Here is a 27,291-nt window from a genome sequence, read left to right on the forward strand (position 1 = left end):
AAATCTATTACCTGCATCACAGATTGATTCTACTTGTTCAATGACAGTTAACTTTAAATATCTATTGAACTAATGTTTTATTTACAGCTTATAAATATTATCTTATGGCTTGCCTGTGTGTTCATTTCTAATCCTGTTGTAATTCTCAAAGCTGTGTATAATTGTTTGAAGTTTAAAATGTGATTTACTAAAATCAATTTTTCTCTCAAGAACAGTGTATTGTACAAAACAATAATGACCTGGAATGCTTCCTTAATTCAACAGTGTTTCATTAAATTAATAAATCACTGTGAAAAGAAGACTGAATTAATCTTTCTGAACTGAAAGAGAGTACAAATGTCACTAGAATGTTTTTACATTCTTCTTCCAAAAGTTCTCTTAGGAAAAAAGTCATATATGAAACTCACAATTCTTCCAAATATTTTAAAAATGTTTGTTTTCTTGCACCTCATCTGTGCTACCATATATAATCACTTCTGAAATGGATATCGTAGGATATTTTGGAATAACTCTTTCCAAAATTTTTTTTTATTACTGTCATTGTTTATGATGTCCGGGCTGTTTTTCCTTTTCTCTTTTCAGCAATGTTCATTGAAGACTCACTGAGAATGAAAAGCTTTTATTATGATAATATAGTAGTAATGTTGCTTCACTGGAGAATTCTTAACACTGTTTAGTTTAAAACTGGGGAGCCAGAGTGTGTTCTTTCTTAAAGTCATCATCGGCTTCTAACAATGAAAGGTTATAAAATTAAGATGCTTTGAAGAGAAAAGCCTAGGAAAAAAAGAGAAGGAGGTAGGGGGTTGGGAGGAAGAAAGAGCCAAAGTTCTGCTTTATGTATGAGAATTAATTTAACATTGAAAGTAAAGATAATATGTTAAAATGTGATCCAATAATACTAGGTACCTGAAAGAATGATCTATAAAACATTTTCTCATAGGACTTTTTCCTATTTACACAGGTAATCTCTTAGTCTTAGGTAATCTCTTAATGTCTTAGACAGCTAGTTGTAAGAAAATCTAGAAGAAATCTAGTTCTATTTTTCAATAGAAAAACTAACAATTATTTTCCTGATTAAAAAGCTGTAAGAACTATTTATATATATATATATATATATAGCTTGGGTTTCTGAAAAAAATCTAACCAATGCTTTTATCTCCTATTTTTGTTTCTATACTTCTGTTTGTTTTTTTCTATTTTGTGAGAAAGTGGAAAAAATAGAAAATAGAGAAAAGATAACTTTTTTTTCATCTTTGTGTTTTCCTAAAAAAAAAGAAAGAAAAAAAAAAGAAAGTTTTCAACCAAATCTGTTCATATTATTTTATTTATATTTATATATAAAGCATTTTACAGGATCAAGCTCTAGGCTTGTTTTAAAAAAGAAAAATTCAAGAAACTTAGGGGGCAGCCTTCCAGCTAGCATTATATCTTATACTGTGGCTCAGCAAGACCAGCAGTCTAAGAAAACCAACAAACCCTTAACCCTTTCTCACATGAATGAGATTCAGCAAATTATAAATGCAAACTTTTTCAATGCTGTAGATTTTATTATGTAGCACAAACTTGTAAGAACATAAATGCTCCCCCTTGCTAGCATTTGTTCATTCAAAGAGCCTCAGTTGCTGACAGCCCCACTGAAAGAAGTGCTTTTCAGTGGTCATGGAGTTATTGACCAGAATTTGTGACTGCTGCCTTATAGGGCCATCTGTCTACAACACACAATCAATGGAGCATGCCTCCTGGAAACCCCATGGCCTGCCACTGTCTAAATTAGCTGGTAGCCCAAAATGGGCCTCATCTGCTGCCTTCCTGGGAGGTCACGTTCATAGTCACTGCTTTCAGCAAGGAGTAGGCTGCACCACCTAAATGCCAAACATATCTTTCACAAGAGCATCCATGCTCTGACTTACTACAAGCTCTTTCCTCCAACCTAGAAGATCTAGAGCCTTACAGAACTGAAGCTATGGGACAGTATGGGTCAAGTTATGGGATTTACAGTGTGGGAAGTAGAACATCAGGGTGGAACTTTGGTTTTCTGCTCGTGTACCTTAGGAAGTGAATGGGTTGCACAAACCACTCAGTTAAGAAGTGAAGGAAGTGTTTTCCTACACAGAGTAGGTTGGTTTTATATGGAGAAGTGAAATTATTTTGCAGACAGAAAAAAATGCCCCTCATTTATATTCTATATGTTATTACCAACATACATATAAAACATATGTGATTTCTCTATTCATCAATCCATTGCATTCCCCCAGAGAATCACACGAAGATTTTGGTTGGAAGGAGCCCTTGAAAGCCCCTATAGATAGGAGCTAACCTCCATCTATACTTGGACAGTTCTGAAGTTAGATCATGTTGACAAGTTCTGAAAATCTTCAAGGAAAGTTGAAGATTTCACAGCTTCACTGGTCCTCTGCTTCAGATCTGAACTGCTCATGCTGTGAAAAAAATATTTCCTTACATCTGATCTGAATTTCTCTTGCTATAGATTGGGACTATTGCTCCTTATGCTTTTAATGCACACTTCTGGGAAGAGTCTATCTGTTTTCTTTTCTATCCTTCCTTCAGGTAAGATCATCACATGACATCAGAGCTTGTATGTTCTTAAGCTTCTTAATTTCTAACCCTACTGCAGAAATCCCAAAGAGAATGTGCTCTCATTCTGTACTTTGTCTTCACTCTTCAAGGTCCCAATAGTCTTTTTTCTTCCATTCACCTTGTTTTTTCATGCTTATTCCTTACCTCAGTGATTACCTGGCACTGCCCCATTTCAATTCCAACATGCAGTTCCAATAAACACAGGTGAAATTCTGGGCTGAGGTGGAATCAATCAAAAGATAATTTTTTTTTTTCCACTAGTTTGTCATCTTGTAACAATTTCAATACATGATTCACCACAGATACACGATCTCTGCTAATAATGGAAATAGAATTAGTCATCCACAGTAATAAATTATAAAGAACTTATTAAGGGTATGAATATACTTGAGCAAGATAGTTGGAAAGAGGAATACTCTACACATTCACAAATTTCAAGTTAACTTTCTTCTTCCCTTTCAAAAAGTATTGTGATCATGCAAGAAAGTCACTTTTCAAGATTTCAAGAGTAAAGTTCAATATTTTAATAGTGAATCAATTTTTCAACCTCTTTCTTGCCAGTGAAATGGAAATGTTCTTTAATAATTGCGCTATTCCTGATGATATGTAACCACTTTGAATACCAAAATTTGTGAAGGTGTTGGATTGCTTACAAACCCTGTGCTTCAACTTTGTCTTGTTCATTTGTGTGCAGTAAAACTGGGTGTCTATATCCAGCTTACCCATTCCACTTCCTGAGCTGGAAGAAGTTTTCAAGGTGAAACTTATTGAAAAGATTTTGCCTTTCATGAACAGATAAGTATAAGATAGAAATTAATATGATGAAAGCTCATTTATATGGCATTCATGTCACATTTTTGCTTGCAAGGATATTTTCCAATGTATTTCCATAAGTCTGTTGTCAAAAGTCCCTACAAACAAAGATGGTTTTTCTTATATATTACCATTTACAGGGACTTGGAAATGGCAGAGCTTGTTTTTAAGATGGGTATACTTAATACACACTATGTTTTTTTTCTTAACAAAAACAATTAGAAAATTTCACAAAATGCTCAGGTGTAAGGTTAGGCACATATAATTTAAGTTCTACATTGATTTCAAAATAATTTAGTTACATATAAATTTCAAAAGTCCTTATAGGGAAAGATTTCTTTGTATTGGCTTGTTTTTATCTAAGAAATTTTGCATTTAGAGTGGCTACACGTTAGTTCACTAATGTTCAATAATTAAAAATCAACTAGTTTTAAATGTCATTTTAATTTCAGAATTGTTGATTTCACCTCTAAGTTATTTGCATTTTGAATGATATTCTGATTTTTTTTTTAGAAAAAAAATTGAGAAAAGACCTTAACACATATTTTTATGATTTCATAAAGTAACATTTTCAACTAATAAAAATATTACTTTTATTAGATGCATTACGAATGAATTTGTTGTCTGCACTTCTCATGAAGAAACGTTTGAGTTTTACGCATCTGTTGTCTAGCTCATTCAACAGCTAAAGGCAAATAGACCTACTACCCCTTAACATAAAATGTTTGTGTGTACATTAAAATTTCTCACCAAAAGTTTGTACTCCTTCCCGTCAAACATCCATGGACCAAATGGCCTTGCAATGTAATAAAAATAAATTTCTTGAAGTGGAAGGAGAGATATTTCAGTTCCAGTCTTGGCTTTATTCTCCTCTGGCTGGCAAGAGTTGGGAGAACATCCACTCAGCTACAGGAAAAAAACAAAACAAAACAAAACAAAACAAAACAAACAAACAAAAAACTTTTGAACTCCTAGTTGCCGCTCTGGTTTTGTTGAAGTGTGCACTGACAATCATTTTTCTTATCCCTGAGAATTGCTGATGAAGCATAAACCATATTTAACTGGAGATAGGGGACACACTTTCTTAGGCTAGTTTTATGCCATCCTAGCCATGAGCCAACAATCTCAATCTGGAGCGTGGAGAACAGAGATAAGATATGGCATCTGTAATTACAACCAGGCTTTCGCTATCACATCAAATGGAGCTCTCCCTGACTTCTTAAGCCTATTTTCTTTTATATGAGAAAAACTTCTTCATTTTGATCTCTTTCCATTAGACATTGCAACTCTATTCAATTAATGTTGGCAATTTCACCCCCTGCCCCCTTCAACCTCTGTGCCTTTACCTACTGCCATATTGCTGTTTCCCCTCTGTTCTCTTGCCCCATCCCAATGCATGCCCTCCATTCCCAATCTCATGCCAAGCCCTGCCAGAGGCAGGGGCAACCTGCTCAGCTCTACCTTCTGGGGAAAGCAATGGAAACTGTTTTTCCCTTTGACTCGCCCACCACTCATGCAATATGTGCTCAGGCAGCTGCAAAATTTGGAGCACGTAGTGAGAAGTGGCAAGGATGAAAGAGAGGGATGTTTTCTAGATAAGTTGTGTGGGATAGGTAGCAAATGGCTTCATTTCTTTCTTTCTCAGTAAAGAGCCATCAGATTTTTATCCTAAAGGCTGATATCCAAAAAACATCCTATGAAGCAGCTACGAATTAAATACAGCACTGGATCCAAATTACAGCTCAGGGTGCTACTAGGATTTATGAAGGGTTTGTAGGTGCCATGAAAGACAGTGTTAATCACTGGATGTGCTATCTAGTGGTTATTATGGGCTTATGTTCTACAAGGCTTACTGAAGTTTCCTCATACTGGATGTTATTATTTACATTACTGCTGTTTCCCCTGGTCATTAACATAGACCAGTGTGCTGGGGCTGTACAAACACAGACCCAAAAGATATGAACCAGGCCTTAAAGAGTTCCCCTTAAGGAAAGCCATGGAGGAAGGGTAAGCCTTGTAAACTTCAGACAATACAGAAAGCAAAACCAAACAAAATGCAGGAGACAATATTCCTCAGCATGGTATGACAATGCTCTCAGCTGCCTAACCACTGTTAGTTCCAGGAAAGGATGTCGAATAGAAAGGTCTTGCCCTCGTATAAGTACAGACATGATTTGCAAGGGAAGAAAGTATTTCCTGACTGTATCCACAGTGGCATGTGTTGATGCTGTAGCAGCCAATGTTAACTGAAAACCTAAACCTCCCCAAATGCCTAGTAAATCTGTTCCCCTTCACTTTTTCAGCCAATGTCTATAGTTCATTTTAAAGTGCTAGCTATGAAAACAAAATGTTTACTCAGCAGCATGTACTGCATGCACTTAGACCCCAGTTCAAGCATGAACATAGGCATGCACTTGGACCCAGCACAGCCCAAGTGGCTGACCAGCACAGATCAGCTCCCAGAGGTGACACCGCTTGAAATGCGTAGGGTAGAACAGCAATGGCACAAGATTCTTCTCTCAGTTTTGCTTTATTGCAGCAGCAATAAAGAACGTAACTACAAAATTTAGGGTATTTTTGTTCATTTCAGATTTTGTATAGAAATAATGATTCAAGCATTTTATGTTACACAGCTCCATAATAGTTTAACTGTATATATAAGAAAAGCATGGAACAATGGATACAAAAATATCTTTAAAGTGTGTGTGAACACCACACACACACACACAAAAGCCAACAACTATGGAAAGTGGAGATCACGTGTATTTTTCCCTCTCCATTTCTTCATATTTTCTTCATTTTTTTTTTAAATAAAGATTTTGGAACACTTAACCAAGTTGTCTGTTGAAAATATTTATGCTGTTGGAAATGTAGTACACATGCTCAATGCTATTTACTTCAAAATCTTTTCATGGACTGTCTCCTTGTTTTCTGTTTCATCCTTTTTAAATTATACCCTCATTTTTTAACTTGTCTGGATTAAGTCCATCCTAATTCCCCTCAGAACTCTAAAACGTCCTTTTCCTTTTTTTTTTTTTCTTTTCTTTCCATTTAGCCATCTTCTCTTCTGTGTTGTATTCCTTTGTCTTACAGACCAGGGTCCTCTATCCTCTTTTAAAAAAATGTTCATTCGATTTTGCTCAACTCTGTGTTCTGAAAACTCATGGCACATTAAAAGATTAGGATGTGGAGAATCCCTTTTGACTGAAAAGTTAATTTGGAAAGAGAACTGCTGCAAACCACTTAGTCTCATATCAGGGAAAAATGCAAAACTATTGCTCCTTTAAGTATTTCCTGGGAAAAATCACCAAACAGGTACTGACCTCTCTACTTTGGATTATGTGATTTCCTGGGGAGAATATTAATAATTCAGGTTTCATGGCTACAGATTTCAACAGTGCTGAGACCAAGGCATGTGACAGACAACCTGCTCAACTCTCAGCCTAGTTGCAGAGGGTCCTTCCCTTCCCTTCCCTTCCCTTCCCTTCCCTTCCCTTCCCTTCCCTTCCCTTCCCTTCCCTTCCCTTCCCTTCCCTTCCCTTCCCTTCCCTTCCCTTCCCTTCCCCTTCCCTTCCCTTCCCTTCCCTTCCCTTCCCTTCCCTTCCCTTCCCTTCCCTTCCCTTCCTTTCCCTTCCCTTCGTCTGAAACACAGGTGAGAAAACAGCTTATTGTGAATCTGCAGATAAATAGAGCTCCAACAACTGACATATTTAGTTCTCTCTTCTGGAAAAGCCAGTAATTCACTGGCTTCAGAAGTAACAGCCTTTGTGGTATAATGTGGTGAAGTGGATAGGTCTCTCTTAAATGCCTTAAAATATTAGGCCACAACAACAGAAAAAAATGTAAGACAGAGTTCATTTAAGTTCAATAGAATTTATTACTGAAACTGTATCTTTGCATTTTTGACAAATATCTAAACTGTCACCTTCACCTGGCTTTTAAATGAGTAAACATCCCTCTTCAGCAAAAAATAAATTATTGCAAAACATCCACTACTGCTAACCTACTGACTCTTGCTCCAAGATAATTTAGAGTGACTGTTATATGTGACTGATAGTTGCAAATTACATTGAAGGGGATAAAATTCTGGCATACAGCTTTCTGTTACTGAGATCAGGCACAACAGAATTTTACCAGCAATCTCAGTTCAGTTCCCAGCAGAACTAGAAAAATATTCATTAGGACTTGTCATGAGAGATTAGATGTGACACTCTTGTTGGCAAATTAGCAAGGAAGGCTAAAAGTGTAATGGCCAGTCTAAATGAATTTTCCTTTCCCCAGCTTCCTATGTTAGAATAGGAACAATTGATGAAATAGTATCAAGATCATTACCACTAAGATGCTACTATTATCTGTTTTAAAACTATACTGCAGAATCGAACACACCCCTCTGAATAGCATGTTAAAAACAAACAGCAACACCAAAAAAAAAAAAAAAAAGACAAATCATCCAAACAAACAAACAAAAAAGCATATCAAAAAACAAAACCAAAGTGCCACTTGAGAAGTCACACTAAATCTTCCACAGTATAGAAGAAAAATTGGGTTAAATAATAAATAGAAGTATTGATCTCCAGAGATATGTTCGCTTCTAGAAAAACTGTGCAGTGTCATTCCTGTCATTCATGTAGTATCTTTTGCTACTTCTAAGTGTAGAATTTATGAAATTAAATAAAGCTCAAACACAAATTCCCTTGGATTTTATCCTATCTCTATTGTCCCACAAAATGGGACAATAACACTGATTTCTCAATGTCTGTGATTGAAGAAGTTTAATCATTACGTAAAAGGATGAATAACATATTTCAGAAATTACAGCAATGTGATTTAGTTATTCTGATTTACATTTATTAAAAAAAATAATAACATTATGTTATTTACCATATGTGGTTAATACAAGCCCACAGCATATGAAATTTCAGTGAACTTGGAAAGATTGAATCCATGTAACTTTGATTACTTAAAAAACTTCAGAAGTTTAACATTTTTGTCCATATAACAGAGACTTTTTGGCAAGACAATGCAACTACTGTCAGATCTTTTCAAAACTTTTTATCTGAAAAATTAATGTATTTGGATAAAAAGACATTAACAGAATAGAAAAATCTATAAATAAATCTATAAATATTTCATTGTGGATATCTGAAGTGAAATTCACTTCTATAGTCTAATTTCTTCAATGAAATCTGTCTTATTTCAGGAGAAAAATATTAGGGACTCTGTTCATTGGTAACTGTGAGATGACCGTGTCGTTGTTAAAAACAGGCTAAAAATGGTTTGTGAGAAAATATAACTTGTCTGGAGAGAAACATTGTCTAGACTGATAGGACGTAACCCCACACAACACTGACATAACAGCAAGATGCACTGAGTTTCAGACCTATGTTCATAGTCCTCACTGGGAGAATATATGAGTAAACTTTAGTCAGAACATTTATGTTTTCTTTCTTTCCTTCTTTCCTTCTTTCTTTCTTTCTTTTTCTTTCTTTCTTTCTTTCTTTCTTTCTTTCTTTCTTTCTTTCTTTCTTTCTTTCTTTCTTTCTTTCTCTTTTTCTTTTTCTTTCTTTCTTTCTTTCTTTTTTTTTTTTTTTTTCTTTCTCTCTCTCTCTCTCTTTCTTTCTTTCTTTCTTCTTTCTTTTCTTTCTTTTTCTTTCTCTCTCTCTCTCTCCTTCCTTCCTTCCTTCCTTTTTTTTTTTTTTTTTTTAATTTTGAGATTGTTATCTGGGTTGTTGGTGTGGAAACATCTCACATCTCTTAGCCTTTTCTACCTATACTTTACTAACTAGAGGAAATGGGGGTAGAGGAGGGTCTGTAGGTCAAAAACGGTGACAGGATTCAAGCTACAGTCAGAAATACTTATTAGGATGAATAAGATTAAGAGAAAGAATGTGTCTGTTACTGTCACAATTGTGAGCCACTTTCAGAACTTGCCTGTTGAGTGACTGCTGCTTCTCTATGCTCTTGTATTTCATCTATGCTCCTCGTTTCTTCCTGTCTCTTTGTTCAGTTGTATTTTGGCACAGTGAATATATTGTTGGACATCTTCTGTGCAAATTAATTTTTTTACAAAGTCAAATAATATGAGGCATGGCCAAAGTCAGTCTGCAGAAACAGCTTGTTTTTGTGACTTAGAAAAGTTGCATAGCAGCTGAATAGCATGTTGTCATGTAAATGTCTTAATTTATATAATTTGATCAGTAGCATCTTCAAATTTGTATGTCTATTATAAGATCATAGTATCTAAATTTTAACTCGAAATATTTTGAGTAGATGGCAGTCAATGCTATCTTTATTAAAATCATTTCTGACAATCTTTCAATTATAATGGTCTGAAGACCTCTCTGTGGCTGTCTTTGAGTGTAAGAAGGCACCTACTTATTGCATTTGCTATTTTATTATCTGAATTATTGAAAATCAATGTTATGATAAGAATTAGAATTAAAAGTATCATAATAAGGAAAGGAGAAACTGTTGGATTTCTTTATGTAATGAAGGTGATTTTTATTTCAGAAATGGTTATCAGAAACACGTCACATTCATTATAATGTTTCAACAAAGACCCATTACAAAAATAAATAAATAAATAAATAACATTAAAAAATATATAAACAAACCAAAGATTAGTCCATTGAAATTGAGTAAAAAAAAAAAAAAAAAAAAAAAAAAAAAAAAAAAGTCTCCAAGATCAAAGGAATGGAAAAATAAGCACATGAAGGAGATACTGAAATAATTCTTCCTTTTTTTTTTTCTTTTCCCTCAAATCTTTCTGTCAGCTCAGCATTTGAATTGGATAGAAATATTAGTATTAATCTGGTGTTTATATTGGATTAGAACATTCCTGACTTTTAGAGAGTCCAAGGTAAATATTTTAAACAGAGCCTTATCAGAATCAATTTTCTTGATGGTGTTGTTTGTACTTTTCTCTTCTGCTGGCCAAAATGCATCTGATTATTTCTAATCCATCCTGGGAGGAACAAACCATTCTTTAAATTTGTGTCAAGGTAAATATTACTTTTTCAAAGATATTTTAGCCTTATTTCCTGTGCTTGTGTGGCAACTTAATTCAGAAGGAACTTCAGGTTTAGCTGACTGAGCATGAGAAAGAGTCAGACCTCTTTATTTTGTTAAAGTGAATTGAATTTAGCCATGAATTAATTTCATATGAGTACATTTACACACACACACACACAAAAAAAAAAAAAAAGGAAAAAAAAAAAAAAGAGTCGTGAAAAGGGCCAAGCATCTCTTGATCTCTTGCTAAACACATCTTTACACTGGGCTGGCCACCATTATGGATGATTGTCAGTGTTCTAGTTAACAATATGCAGAACATAGCGGAAATATTTTCTGAATAATGGTAAAAGCCTGATTTCCATTAAACTAACTGTTATTATTATTATTGAAGGAATGACCTCATGGAGGCTTGTGACAGGGGAGCAGACTCACTCTGGTACCCAGGAATGCAGCTTTATGTCTTATCTGAAAGCCTGTGTTGTCTTCCTTTTCCATAGCATATGGGTTATTTGGCAAAAATTCTCTTTTTTTTTTAAGGCCCCAGAGGGTGAGCATTTAAAGCAGCTCTGAAATGTGCCATTGATCTCCTTACCCAGTGTTTGAGAGAGTGAAAAATGTTGTTTGGAAATGTTTCACAAAACAAAGGTAAGCTTTCAGATTCACCAATTCCACAGAACATATACTACATGATGTAATCCAGATGTGTCTCATATTGGAACTTTTATATGGAAAGCCTTTCTTTCCCTGTCAGAAAGGAAAAATAATTCCCACAGAAATCTGCAAAGTGTTTAGCAGTTTAATTCTCTTCTCTTCTCATGAATTTAATAATAATTAATTTAATTCATTAATTAAGTTTTATTAATTATTTAATAATAATAATAATTAATTATTTAAACCTCATGTGGTTTTAAGCCAATGTAATGGCTCCCTGTAAAAGGGGAGGAACAGAATCACCCCATGATGATTATGCTTGTGTAACTGTTTTTTCTTTCATTATAGCAGAACTTTTATTTTCAAGTCTTTTGTCAGAGTCTAAAGGATAATCAATCAGTGGCCTGTGAAAAGTGGATTTGATAGACTTAGTTGGTTTCTATATGACAGGAATCTATGTCACAAAGAAGTCATCCTACTTTTGATATTTTTGGCCAAACACAGTAATGCCAAATTTTACGTTAATGAATGGATATGGAAAAATAAGTTCCAATATATCTCGCTGATTGCCTCCCAGAAAGTTTAAAGGTGTGTTGGAAGAGAAATATCATGAGACTTGCATAGCTGCTGGCTTTCCTCAGTCTTTTCTGGGGAAAAAAATGAATTTTGTCTGTAAAACTGGCACATTTCTTGAGCAGTAATTTGACTTTAAAAATCTCCTAATGTAGATTTTTTCATGATATACCAAAGTTTTTTCCTTGCCGGAAATTTTCTAATTGAAACCTCCTACTTTCATTTCTCTGTCCTTTTTCTTTACCTACCCTATTACACAAAAAAATATAGACAACTTTGTGTACAGCTTGCATCACATCCCATTAGGCTTGCTTTCCCAGCATAAATCATTGAGATCCTCAGTAAAGCAACCCTGTTGGAGGGGAAAAAAGGGTCAGCCTAACACTCATGACTGTGGAGACAGAGCAAGAAACCTTACCCAAACTGTCTGTGCAGCCTGTAAAGCTTTTGTATGCACTCAAAATGCTTGAAATTTAACGCACTCAGTGTAAAGATCAAAATATAACCTCAGGAAAGCAGAAGAGATGTGAGCATACCAACTTATTCTTAATACTTGAGAGTTGTTCATGCTGAGCAGCAGTTGAAAGACATAAGCTTTATCATTAGTGCTGTTTCCAACACATCCCCTTGATTTGCCTAAATAAACATTGTTTTTGCTTTGCCACTCAAATATCTAATTCAGTATATACAACATATCCAGTAGACACAGTTCTCTCGATTTGTGTCTTTGCAAATAATTCCACTGATTTCCAGGGAAGTGATGCTTATGAGTGAGAGAACAAAAATAAATCATCACAGTCTCTAACAGATTTACTTATTTATTTATTTTTAACATTCACTCCTCCTAACTTATTGAAAATTCTTCATTGCTTTTGATAATTTACAACAGAAACAATGTGAACCACCACATTGTCCTTTTTTTCAAAATGTGATAAATAACATTGCTGAAACAATGTGATATGACCATTCAAAGGCACCCGGGGAGTGGAAGGAAAATAAACCTTCAGCCAGTCTCAAGTCTCACAGCATTCCAGCATGTCTCATGTGGGTACATTACCACTACAACATCATGCTACGTGTGATAGTGCAAGTCAGGGGTTATTCATTATTTCAGCCTGAGCAATAAACACAATTACCACAACATCTAATGATAAATAAATTAACTGAATCACACTGAGAATAAGAGTAGTGTTTGAGGCCATAGAGAGAAGGAAATTTTCAGGTTCATTCAAACTCATATTTTTTTAAAGAACTCTGCCTTCAGTTCTTCTGTAGGAATGTTTTCCTACACCTTAAAATACAATCCTTTCATTAGTACATGTCCTATCTGTCAAGGCTAGAAATGGTCAGAAGCAATTCATTCGAAAATAGCATTTCTAGTTGACTATCAGTTTCTCTACAATGGAAGCAGTGATAGCAAAGCACTGTTTACACTACAGCATACAGCCTCATCAATCTTTGTACTCTGATGAGAGTTTCCACCTACTGGAAGTCTCTTCACTCAGATGCCCCCACTCAGCTCACCACTAATGTGCAGCACTTAACAAACATGTGTCTGTGGTTTCCAAGTCTGGTCTGTCCCTCTGAATTTGCTCATGTTTCTGGAGCTGGGCTGGTCTTGTGAGTACTAGGTGTCGGTCTCTTGTGATGTTGCACAGATTATGCTCACATGTGACCCCCTGTAACAGCTGCCTATAGTAGAAGTGTCACTGGCCACAGTGTCTTGAAGGCTGGTCCAGGGACAGCTCTGGTGATATTTCTGGGAGTAATACCATGTGTGACTTGCTCTCAGAGCACATTTGCGGGTGCATCTATTGCCCAGTTACAGGATGATCTGTCAGCCTGTGTGACCCCCAAACCATTTAACAAAGAATATAAAGAAGAATGACCTACCTGTTGAGCCAAAAACCCTGTGGATATTCCTTGCACCCAGGGTTCTGTGCTCAGCAAAGAGCTTTGAGAACTCAGATACCTGTAAGCAAGATTTTTTTTTTTCCCACTTGTTATATTACAAACCATAGAGTCACAGAACCGTCCAAGTTGTGGAAGGACCTTGAAAGACCATCTGGGCCAATCTTTCGTGGAAAAGGGTACATGGATGAGATTATCTAGCACCTTGTCCAGTCAAGTCTTGAAAAGGACACTTCTGTACTGAATGTAACCCTTCAAACTGAACTGGAGCATACACATAATGAAATAGCAGACCTGCTTTCCCCCATAGTGGTAGTTTTAATTACCGAAATACCTCTCATGAGAGAATTCTTTGGTAGTAGCAATGATCTTAAAATAAACTGAGGACACAGGCAAGACAAACTTTGTGGGAACAGATAACATAATTTCTTAGAAAGTTACCGTAGCTGGGAAAAAAAAAAAAAAAAAAAAAAAAACACTTTCAAGCACATAAGGCTTTCTTAGGTCATTTACTTTTTACTTTTTTTTTTTTTTTAATATCTTTGTAGTAACAGAGCTTAATTTCACAGTTAATACATTTTTTTCTACAGCTGCAAAGATATTAGTTGTATTAGAGGAATGGCAGTGTCAAAATCATATTTTATGACAAAAAAATAAATAAAAAATCTTGTATCTGAAAAACATTTTCTTTTTATTTTCTAGAAGCTTGCATATTCCTTAATCCCAATACTTTGCTCAAGATCCAGAGCTGAATGTCAGTGATGCTGCACAAGTACAAGTATATTATTATCCATTTCTTAATTATTATAATAATTTAGAAGCAGGAATTTGTTGCCCAGGGCTACTCAGAAAGCAAGTCAAATAATATACAGTGAAAAAACAAAAATCATGGGGACATATGCTATAAGCCACAACTGAGTCATAATACTCAATTCTCTGGTTTAAAAAAAAAAAAAAAATAGGAGAAGAGGAAGAGGAAGAGGAAAAATGAAGCATTTAAAAAGCCATGTTTGCTTGAAGGAAAATGCAGTAACTTTTTAAGGTCATAAAAATAGTTAGATATGATCCAAGCTCAGTAAATCTGTGGAAAAGTCTGAAAAACAGACTAGAATGCTTTTAGTGCTATTTCTTTCAACTTTTTCTTTTTGTGAGTGCTGAAAAAGTGAAGGCTTGTTCCATGTGTTACAGTTTAAATGGGGTTACCTGTGATGTCTGGAAAAAAATGATTGGCCAGGGAAAATCTGTGAACTGAAGAGGCACGTTCGAGCTACCAAGGTTAGCATCGGACATGCTACCTCTGATTTCTATCACACCTATTTAAGTTTTTCAAAGGCAGATGTTTAGTTTTTTAAAAGGGACTAGGACTATGCCAGAAGCCTAAAAAAGTAGACCCCAGAAAGGTTGAATTTTTTCTTGAATTCCACTGAGCTAATGCCATGGAATTCAAAGGGAGCTGACTCAAGTTTTGTAGGATGCTACATTTCTACAATGTGTAAAAAAAATAAAAAAAATAAAAAATTGCATAACATGGATTTTGAAAAAAAAATAAATAAGGTATAATCTAATATGATAAAGTATCTTTAGACACCTGTCCCTGTATATTTCAATCTAGTTATAGTCTAAGCTGTCCCAACCCATTCATAATCAAGGTTGAGATGAGGAGAGTTTTAACAAAAATACAGTTTCAACAGAGCCTATGCTGTTAGTAGTTTGGGAATTATTTTGCTCTACAATTTTAACTCAGTAAAAAAATTAAAAGTATTATGCAAATGTCTAATAGAAGAAGCATCCCAGGGATGTCAAAATGAATCATTTTATAATTCTTCAATTCTTTCAAATTTTTGATAACTGAAAGAAAAGCCAATGAAATGAAGGACAAACAAACAAAAATGACAAAACAAAAAGCAAACACAAAACCAAACCAAAACAACAACAACAACAAACACCCCGTAATTTTGCTCTTGTCTAGACCACCAGTGACACATGTAATTCTTTCTTTATCTAAAGAAAGATATTTACAGCTTAATTATCTTACTAAAACAACTTTTAACCTACCTGGCAGAGTACTTAAAGATTGCTTTTTTCCTGAAAGTGAGGTTGAGAAAATTATAATTTGACTAAATTTTTCGAGTCAGCCCTCTTTTCATATGATGTTCCACAATACCTAAAACATCACAGTTTATTGCACAGCTTCCCATTCCCATTTCAACTCCACACTGTGATCTGTTTTGTCCCTAAGCTGTCGAATGAGCAGTGAGTTAAGGTATTTACCCATGACCTATGTTAAACATCTACACTGCAGGTGTGAGGTAGACCATGACAAATGGGGAAAAGTGAATAATTCTGCAATAGATTCATTTGACATATAGTTGATATCTCTATCATAATGAGATTTATTTCACCTAAAAAATAGCAACTTTACTCCACTGAGTATAAAATGAATCCCCAAATCTGGTTCAGAAATAAATATCTATACTGTTGATTAATGTATGAAATGAGGAACTTCAGCCTTGATATTTTTGAGAGTTTGTATTTCATTTTAGAAGGGACCTAGTCAGTCAGTGTGGTGAAAACTAAGCATCAAGGCAAATATTCTAATTGGTCTAGAAACACCTGAGAAAGTAAACAAAGTAAAGAAACACAAGAAAATAAATAAAAGTAAAAAATAAAGTTAAAAATAAAATAAAAAAACTTAAAAATAAAATCAAGTTTTTTGGGGAAAAAAATATGTGAATACATTAGCAACCTTGTTTTGTATTTCTGAATGACCTAGAACATGAAGTGAAAGCATACATGCTTGTGTGTGTGTCTGTGTATAAAGCTGGCACTGGAAAGAGTGGAATAAGAACAGTGAAATCCCTAAATCACTGTGGTTGATATCAGTCATTCCAGTGGATCCGGCAGTATTGCTTGGAATTTTATTACGAGGCACTTACTTATTTTTCAGTACTGGTATATTGTCTCAGCTAGCAAGAGTCATCATGTACTACTCTAATTGAAAAACTAATGCATCTCATACTGAGATGGTTATAAGTATTTTTGTGAGACTACAGGGCACAAGATACATGTTCTGAGACCTGAAAACACATGGGTCATACAGAAGTTAAAACACCTCCCTTCTGCTGGTTCAAACACAGACTCAGGCCTTTTTGGATTTTGAACATTGTAGAAAGAAAAGGATAGCAACAGAGATCTCTGAAACACTTGGAGATTACCTAGGGGAGAGTAGGGATGAGAGAGGAGTGTTTTCATGATATATCTTGTTTGATGCAAGGGCACTATTGTACCCAACCATTCTTTCTATCTCTCTGCACTTCAACTTGACACAGCTCTGACATGGAGACCATATGGAAAACCTGTTTTATCTCTAGACTTGGGAGATGTTCTTGGACAATAATCCCTGCAATGCAAACACTTCCACTCAATGGGTCTTGATTTCATATTAGGCTAAGCAGAGCACTACTGAGCAATTTATTGCAAGTGATTACACTCCAATGTAAGACCTAGCGTGCTTCTATTCTTTTATTTTAATGGCACTCTACCTGAATGTTTTGAACTAAGGAAGAAAAAGGAAGCAAATTAATAAAACATATCCAAAATACTTCTGTCTCTGAGAAGGAAAGTGTTTCTGGAATTAAAATTTTCCTTGAGGCCTTTTGTTTGAAAATTACATATGAAAGAATCCAGCAGAGCACCCTGGTCTAAGTCCCTTCTTCACAGAAAACCCAGTCTGAGCTGTTTAGTTCAGCTGTGAAAAGCTGGAGCTAAAACTGTCCATAGACTTTAGGCTTCTGATGATCCCAGTTGCTCGTGAGTGCTGGGACTGACACACTCCTGTTTGCACTGTACAGTGAATGCACCGTGTCTACAATTGTTATGGAAGGAAACAGTATTTGTGATTATGTTGCATGTTTGTTGGCATATGCCCATTCTACCCAATACGTTTTGAATCTCTTTTTCTTAGGGAAAATCTTTTTTTCTTAGGCAAAAACCCTTGAAGATCCAATGTTCCAAAAATATTTTGTGCAACTGCTGTCAGGGGAGAGGAGAAAATCCTCTTAAGAGAAAGTCTACAGCATCAGCTCAAACCTTATTGAACTGACAAGGGAAAGGGTTGTTACAAATATCCTACTCACCAAAGTCTCTTCAGGCAGAATTCATGACCTATTTGACAACACATGAGACAAATCCATGGAAATCAGGCTCCATTTACTCCACTGCTAACGAGATTCCTTGTTCTAATGCTGGCAGTGAGGATTTGGCACTCATTTTGCAAGTAGTAACCAGAGACCAGAGAGCAAATGCAGTGGCCATTGAGAAAAACCTGGAAACTATTAGGAAATGATGAGATTTGGTGAGTTGTACTCCTGAGAAATGGCAATTCCCTACATTCATTGGTACCAAGATTCTCAATAGCTTGCTAGAAAATTTCCCATCCTCAACTGAGGATATCAAAAGCAAAAACTTCATCTGTAGCACTTTGAAACCAAGATGCATCATTATCTAAAGAAATGAGATTCATTTTCACATTTTTTGTTTTCTCTTCCTGGACAAAGACTGCAGATATTTATGGGAAAGCATGCTTGCTTATATCTTTCATGTAAGAAGTCTAATTTATAGAAATAATCCTATTGCTCTGTGACTCCTCAAACACACACACACATATATATATTTAATAATATCTGAATTATCTTATCTTTAGCCTGGAAAAGAGAAGACTAAGGGGAGACCTCATCAATGTGTACAAATATTTGAGGGGGGAGGGTGTCAAGAGGACGGAGCCAGTCTCTTTTCAGTTGTGCCCAGCGACAGGATGAGAGGCAACAGGCACAAACTGAAGCACAGGAAGTTCTGGCTGAATATGAGAGGGCATTTCTTTACTGTGAGGGTGAGAGAGCACTGGAACAGGTTGCCCTGAGAGGCTGTGGAGCCTCTTCCTCTGGAGATATTCAAAACACGCCTAGATGCCATCCTGCACAATGTGCTCTAGGTGATCCTGCTTGATGGGGGGGTTGTAATAGATGATCTTCAGAGGTCCCTTTCAACCATGGACATTCTGTGATTCTGTGAACTTGGAGCTGAATTTGCAATTGTTGTCCTTTTAACTGTGGAGGCCTGACTGGAATGTAAGCCATCACTACCCATCACTTTTTATAAATGCTAACTCTAGTGATGTCTTCTCTGTTAATAACATTTAACTCAAATTTTTACTATAAAATGAGTGAAAATTGCTTCCCTCATCTCTGAATTCCAGTACTAACTTTCTGTTAGTGCATTCACCCTTGGCATCTCCTATACAAATCCAATACTGAGTTTTTATTGCCACAGATATATCCGCTTTATAAAGGCTACCCTAGACTGCTTCTCATCCTCTGCATTGTCCACCAGTTAGTCCATTAGGTATTTATATAGTTCTAGCTCAGGAAAAATAGAATTGATAAAAATGAATTGATCTGGAAAATGTATCAGTGCCTTTTAATATTCACTAGCTCTCTTCTGATATCTCTACTGAATTTACAGTATATTTTTAATAATCTGCAAATGGACCAGCTAGCAATATTCTTCCCGTGTTTGCTGTTACAGCTGCACCTAATTTGAGGACGTAAAGCCAGCCAAAAGTCTCAGCAAACCTTGTATAGACATGCAAATGCATCATCACCCTATGCCACTGATGTTTTAAGCAGAGCTGAATAAAAACAGAGATAATCTTTAAATCTTCAATGACCAATTTCTCTTGTCAGTGGAAAAAAGGATTTTCTCAGAAGAACTGATTGAAAGAAACTTTTTTTTTCATCTCAGTATATATATGTAATTTTTGTGTTACATTCATAAACACTTAATATTTGCTCAAACTTATTCTCAATAAGAATGGATAACAGTCTTGCAGGCATAAGTATCCATAATACAATGGGGAGATTCACATGGCCAATATTCCCATTCACCTGCCTTTTGTGGCCCAGCTGCCCAGTTACATGTTAGAGCTTGGACAACTTGCAACACAAAACAGAGTCAGGCTCCCAGCTTCTACAAGCCTTTCTCATACTGCCAGTCTCTTGAAGGCAACAGACTTACATTAAGGGACCGATTTGAAATAGGCTCTCCCATGTGCTCTCTCAACAGTCTGCTGCAAACACCCAGCACTGCCTGAACCCTCTACAGACATGAGGTATCCTGCAAACTCAATGCAAATTTCCGTTATAAAAAGTTATTACAGAGGCAAAGGTCTTGCTGACTTCAGTCATTTTTATAACTATCTTCCCTCCCAGCATGTAAGCAGATGTTTTTGTGATGCAAACCTACAAGAGATTGCTAATAATGATGTTCTAGACACGACATTTTCAGCTTTCTCAGCAAACCCTAACAGTCACAACTGATCCTCCCTGTTGTGTCCTAGAGACACTTGAAGGAAATACAAAAATATAAAAATATTAAATTAAAAAAAAAAAAAAAGTGCAAGGTGCAAGGACTACTTATAACAGGATATGCCAGCTTGTCTCAAAAAAATATTGGGGTTGTATTGAGGTTTCCTATATCAAAATCTACAGTGATCATAGCAAATATATTGTAGTGTTTCTTATTTGTCTGAAAGCAAAAAGTCTTGAAGCAATATAAGATAACTATAAGTTCTACTGGGAATGAATACAGACATTTCCAGAACACCTTAAAAATCTGAATAAATGAGCAATTACATTGTATCGTGTTGAGGTCTTTGTATTGTGTTTGTGAGATTATCACTTTGCATTAACCAAGATTCATCTCCCCTAAAAATGGCTGTCTGAAAGCAGTGTCAAGCCTAAGTTGTTTTTTCTAAGACCCCCTTCAGTAGCCAGTAAGGCTTGATAAGCAGTGCATAATTTACTGTTTTAACAGTAAATATAGGATTATATGTACCCCAGGAATGTCTCCCCATTGATTATAGAGGGATGAATGAACTTAGACTGAAGAGATAGCTTTTAGTTAGCTAAATAAGTTAATGTCAGCAATGTCAGAAGAGAGAATTCTTCTATCTTCTTAACAAATGAAGGAATATATAACATGACATACATTCTGCAACGTTATTATTATTATACTAATACTTCATATTAATTACATCATATTAATTATTTTTATTATTTCTGCTCTTTTTTGGTATCTTAATTTTGTAAGTTCAAACTGTGAATTGGACTCATGATTTTTGGATGCTGGAGGTAACTACAGACAACCATTTCACATCTGGTACCCACAGGATATGGCTAAAAGCCCTAACTGGCAGCAGGACGCCTGTTAGAAACAAAAGAGAAGATGTAAGTTCATAATCTTTTTATACTAGTATATTCCATGTACAACTAGTGCATTTCACTTCTTCATTAATAGTAAGCAGAGATGGGAAACATAAATACGCTTTAGTTTTTCTTTGCCTGTGACAGGTGATGTACTATTTGTTAGAACTATGTGCTGTCTTCAAAGCATGTCATCTGTGTTGCTGTACATTGCACTAACAAAGGCTTTACTACCTTATAAATTCTGTCACACTCAACAATGGATTTCTGTTTTGGCTACGGCTTTAGATACTTGCTGCCTGCAGCTAGAATTTGCAATAAGGCTGATCATTTATGTACAAATTTTCTATACAAATTAAGATCTTCCCCTGGGCCCACAGGAAGATCATTACAAGTGTTAAACACTCCACATAGCCCCAACCCACACCAAGGGAGAACCTGATCGGTTAAATTATTGTTTAACCTGCTGCCCAGTTGTGAGTGGTCAGCAGCTGTATGGGACTGTAAGAGTTAGCACTGCATGAAGGAACTCAAACCCAGGCAATATGGGGTCAGTTCCCTTCACTCGCACGTAACCGGCAGTGAGAACTGCAATAGCCTCGCTACTCTCTGTTCACACAGCTGGCTAAACTCACAGGCTGGAGAAGATCACACAGGAAATGTTAGACAAAGAGTTGGACAGTGTCATTGGTAGAGTAAGGCTGTTTAACTGTCTCTTGTGGAAGCTATGCCTAAATAGATCCCAAAGCTAGTGGGACTTGGCAAAGAATTAAAAAATGAATAAAAAGTGGTGAGGTGTTTTTTTTGTTTGTTTGTTTGTTTGTTTTTTGCAAAGGAAGGCTTTGCAGTTCTGATCTCTCCCTGATGGTGTGTATGCACATAAGCACAAGCAGGCGGTGAAACATGAATCAAAAGGCACAGCTCTATTTTACAGCAAATACCCTCTTCACTGCATTCAATGGCCATGGTCATCTGTCCATTGTATTTTGAGAGGTGATCTGCTTTAAATAGAACAGGCAAGGAGCAGGAAGGAAAGGTTAAGTTGTTCAGGTAGACTTTATTTTAGAAAAAACAAAGCAAGCTAACAAATAATGAAGCCCACCGGTTTAGGCAGAGCTTTCCTGAAGCTCTTTCAGAAAAGGACTAAGAAAAAACATCACATTTTTCTCCAATAACCATGAAGTGTTTGGCTATTCTCTAGTGTTATTAAGCTGTCAGCACCTGGGAGAAAAAGCCAGAATCAAATACAATATACAAATATCAGTTGTGTGGTTTGCATTTGATTCTCAGCAAACAGCTGTGAGTTTGTGAGTTTTCCATGAGAGACAGAGAGGACCTCTTTGTTAAGGGCCAACATTTCCATTCAATATGTCACAAGACAGACCATGATGTCACCATTTGAATATTTTTGAGAGCTTAAACTGTAATTTCATTGCTACATATTGCTTACCTTTAGCTAGGTGATAAGCAGTTATTTCCTCCCATAAAAGTTGATAAAAATTTAAGTAATATACAATTCAGTAGATGTTTGCTTTCAAAATATTTACATTTTAAGAAAACTAAAAAAGTTCTTACCTGCAAGAATGCAGCTTGGTTGCAAACATCATTGAAAATTTGCCCCTGCTGGAGAAATTAGTCATATAAGTGGTTGGAGACCACTTCATGCTGTGAGGTTTTTAATTATAGCTACCCATTCAGTATAAAACACAGAGAAACAACACAGTTATTCATTTTCTTGGTGTTCTGCAAATACATAGAATCACAGAATCACAGAATCGTCTAGGTTGGAAGAGACCTCCAAGATCACCTAGTCCAACCTCTGACCTAACACTAACAAGACCTCCACTAAACCATATCACTAAGGACTACATCTAAACGTCTTTTAAAGACCTCCAGGGATGGCGACTCAACCACTTCCCTGGGCAGTCCATTCCAATGCCTAACAAGCCTTTCAGTAAAGAAGTTCTTCCTAATATCCAACCTAAACCTCCCCTGGCGCAACTTTAGCCCATTCCCCCTCGTCCTGTCACCAGGCACGTGGGAGAATAGACCAACCCCTACCTCGCTACAGCCTCCTTTAAGGTACCTATAGAGAGCGATGAGGTCTCCCCTGAGCCTCCTCTTCTCCAGGCTAAACAACCCCAGCTCCCTCAGCCGCTCCTAAGACTTGTTCTCCAGACCCCACACCAGCTTTGTTGCTCTTCTCTGGACTCTCTCGAGCTCCTCCATGTCCTTCTTGTAGCGAGGGGCCCAAAACTGAACACAGTACTCGAGGTGCGGCCTCACCAGAGCCGAGTACAGGGGGACAATCACTTCCCTAGACCTGCTGGCCACACTGTTTCTTATGCAAGCCAGGATGCTGTCGGGCTTCTTGGCCACCAGAGCACACTGCTGGCTCATATTCAGCTGCCTATCAACCAGTATTCCCAGGTCCTTCTCGGCCAGGCAGCTTTCCAACCACTCATCTCCCAGCCTGTAGCGCTGCTTGGGGTTGTTGCACCCCAGATGCAGGACCCGGCACTTGGCCTTGTTGAACTTCATACAGTTGACCTCAGCTCATTGGTCCAGCCTATCCAGATCCTCCTGCAGAGCCTTCCTACCCTCGAGCAGATCGACACACGCACCTAACTTGGTGTCATCTGCAAACTTACTGAGGGTGCACTCGATCCCCTCGTCCAGATCATCGATAAAGATATTAAAGAGGACTGGCCCCAGTACTGAGCCCTGGGGGACTCCACTAGTGACCGGCCTCCAACTGGGTTTGGCTCCATTCACCACAACTCTTTGGGCCCGGCCATCCAGCCAGTTTTTAACCCAACAAAGCGTACGCCAGTCCAAGCCACGAGCAGCCAGTTTCTTGAGGAGAATGTTGTGGGAAACGGTGTCAAAAGCCTTACTGAAGTCAAGGTAGATCACATCTACAGCCTTCCCCTCATCCACCAAGCGCGTCACTTGGTCATAGAAGGAGATCAGGTTCGTCAAGCAGGACCTACCTTTCATAAACCCATGCTGACTGGGCCTGATCGCCTGGTTACCTTGCAAGTGCCGCGTGATGACATTCAAAATAATCTGCTCCATGAGCTTCCCTGGCACTGATGTCAAACTAACAGGCCTATAGTTCCCCGGGTCTACCCTCCGGGCCTTCTTATAGATGGCCGTCACGTTTGCTAGCCGCCAGTCAACTGGAACCTCTCCTGATAGCCAGGACTGCCAATAAATGATGGAAAGCGGCTTGGCCAGCTCCTCCGCCAGTTTACTCAGTACCCTCGGGTGGATCCCATCCGGCCCCATCGACTTGCGTACATCCAAGTGCTGTAGCACGTCGCCAACCATTTCCTCGTGGATAGTGAGGGCCACATCCTGTTCCCCATCCCCTTCCACCAGCTCAGGGTACCGGGTATCCAGAGAACAACTGGTCTTGCCGCTAAAGACTGAGGCAAAGAAGGCATTGAGTACCTCAGCCTTTTCCTCATCTTTTGTAACTAAGTTTCCCCCCGCATCCAGTAAAGGATGGAGATTCTCCTTAGTCCTCCTTTTTGTGTTGATGTATTTGTAAAAACATTTTTTGATATCTTTAACGGCAGTAGCCAGATTGAGCTCCAGATGAGCTTTGGCCTTTCTAGTTTTGTCCCTGCACAGCCTCGCAACATCCTTATAGTCCTCCTGAGTAGCCCGCCCTCTTTTCCAAAGATTATAAACCCTCCTTTTTCTCCTAAGCTTGAGCCACAACTCTCTGTTCAGCCAGGCCGGTCTTCTTCCGCGCCGGATCGTCTCTGGGCACGTGGGGACTGACCGCTCCTGAGCCATTAAGATTTCCTTCTTGAAGAGTGCCCAGCCTTCCTGGACTCCTCTGCCCTTCAGAACCACCTCCCAAGGGACTCTGCCAACCAGTGTCCTGAACAGCTCAAAGTCAGCCCTCCGGAAGTCCAAGACAGCGGTTTTACTGGTCCCCTTCCTGACTTCGCCAAGAATAGAGAACTGAACCATTTCGTGGTCACTCTGCCCAAGACAGCTCTCGACCACCACATCTCCCACCAGTCCGTCACTGTTTGTGAACAGAAGGTCTAGCGGGGCACCTCCCCTGGTAGGCTCTCTAACCAGCTGCGTCAGGAAGCTATCTTCCACACTCTCCAGAAACCTCTTAGACTGCTTTCTCTGGGCTGTGTTGTGCTTCCAGGATACGTCTGGGAAGTTGAAGTCCCCCACGAGAACAAGCGCTGACGATTTCACAACTTCTGCCAGCTGCCTGTAGAACTCCTCATCCGTCTCCTCATCCTGGTTCGGCGGTCTATAACAGACCCCCACCAGGATGCTTGCCTTGTTGGCCTTCCCTCTGATCCTAATCCATAGGGACTCAACCTTATCATTCCCAGCCTCAAGTTCCTCAACATCAAAACACTCTCTAATATAGAAAGCCATACCACCACCCCTTCTGTGCTGCCTGTCCCTTCTGAAGAGCCTATAGCCAGACATTGCAGCACTCCAGTCATGAGAGTGGTCCCACCACGTTTCCGTGATGGCAACCAAGTCATAGCCTTCCTGCTGCACGATGGCTTCCAGCTCCTCTTGTTTGTTACCCATGCTGCGTGCATTAGTGTAGATGCACTTCAGTTGGGCCATTGTCTTCTTCCCCGGCTTTGCCATTGTTCCCCCTGGTACAGCTCCAACAAGCCTCATTTCATCCCCATCCCCCTTCTTTCCTAGTTTAAAGCCCTCTCAACGAGCCCTGCCAGCTCCTGGGCTAGGATCCGTTTTCCCCTTGGAGATAGGGACCCGTCTGCGGTCACCAGGCCGGGTGTCGAGTAAAGCGCCCCATGGTCAAAAAACCCGAAATTTCTGTGTTGGCACCAGCCTCTGAGCCACGTGTTAATCAGGTGGGCTTTACGGGTCCTCTCGGTACCCCTCCCTGCCACTGCAGGGATGGACGAAAACACCACCTGTACTCCCGCTCCATCCACTAAACATCCCAGTCCCCTAAAGTCCCGTTTGATAGCCTTCAGGCCTCTCTCTTCAATATCATCACTGCCAGCCTGGACTATCAAAAGAGGGTAGTAGTCAGAGGGGCGAACCAGGTTGGGAAGCTTTCTGGCAACATCCCTGACCCTGGCCCCAGGGAGGCAGCAGACTTCCCTACGGGTAGGGTCAGGTCGACAAATACAGCCCTCTGTTCCCCTGAGAAGGGAGTCACCTACAACGATCACCCTTCTGTCTTTCTTGGTGGAGACTGTCTTGAGGCGTGGAGTCGGCTTCCTCGCCCTAGGCATCCTCCTGGGTAGACTTTCTACCTCGTCCTCACCCACCGGTCTCTCAAGCTCCAGGGCCTCAAATCTGTTATGTAAGGGCACCTGGGAAGGTGGGGCCGGTGGGGGGGGACGTTGCCTGCGAGGTCGAGCAGGGACCTGTCTCCATTCCTCCTTAACTCCTAGGTCGCCTCCCTCTGCCCAACAGCGACAGGGCAGGGGGTCCACCCCCATTTGGGGTGTCTCACCCCGGTACCTCTCCTTCAAGCCCTGCAGGGAGTCGCTCCACCAGTCTATCTCCCGCTCACACTCCCTGATAGCCTTCAACCTATCCACCTCCTCTTTGAGTTCTGCCACCAGGCAGACCAGGTCATCCACCTGCTCGCACCTCACACACACGGTGCCTCTGCCTCCCTCAGATGGCAGCAACAGGCTCAGACACTCCCTGCACCCAGAGACCTGAACTGCCGCATTGTTGAGCAGGCGGTCAGTCTGGGTGGTTACAGACTTTCTAGAGAGAGCAGTCTGCCTGGTGTAGACCATTGCAGCCTAGTTAGCAGTCGACAGCCGTTAAAGGTGTTGTTCTTATGGGCAGGGGGGTTCTTATGGGCAGGGGAAACGTTCTGCGCTCTCTCCCCTCCCTGCTAGCCCTCCCTACGCGAACTGCCGCGCAAACTGCCGCGCCCCGCCCTTCTGACGCGCCACGCCCTGGTCGCTCGTGCTCCCTAGGGGCTGCTTTTGAACGGCCAGGGAGGGGGCGCTGCTGGCTCCGCCTACGCCTCGGCCGCCTCCCTCGCGAGGGCTGCCGGGTCCTGGCGGCTCCCTCGAGCAGCCTCGATGTCGGAAAAAAAGCCCTGCCTGTCCCAGTCCCCCGCTCCGCTGCAGAACGTGCCTGTCCCGGAGCCGATCGCCTCGGCAAGAGGCGATGCATGCAGCTAATACATGCATGCAGCTAATGCCTAGCTAATTACCTGTGGTTTGAACATGACAAGTGTTCCATTCAAGAGCAAAAATGACTGTTTTCACTGCCAGCTGGGAGGAAAAGAAACTGAAAAGAGATCCTACAAACAAAAACTGTTATTCCCATAACTGAATTTTTAGAGATTTGTGTTTGAAAGATGATAGTGATGAACTGCTCAGGGAACAATCCATTGTTTCCTGAAACTTTCTTTTTTTTTTGGTCTAGGACAAGATCTTTATCTTCCACAAGCAAATAGGACAATGACAACATT

The sequence above is a fragment of the Cygnus olor genome, chromosome 3 (assembly GCF_009769625.2).
Source record: "Cygnus olor isolate bCygOlo1 chromosome 3, bCygOlo1.pri.v2, whole genome shotgun sequence".
NCBI classification, from domain to species: domain Eukaryota; kingdom Metazoa; phylum Chordata; class Aves; order Anseriformes; family Anatidae; genus Cygnus; species Cygnus olor.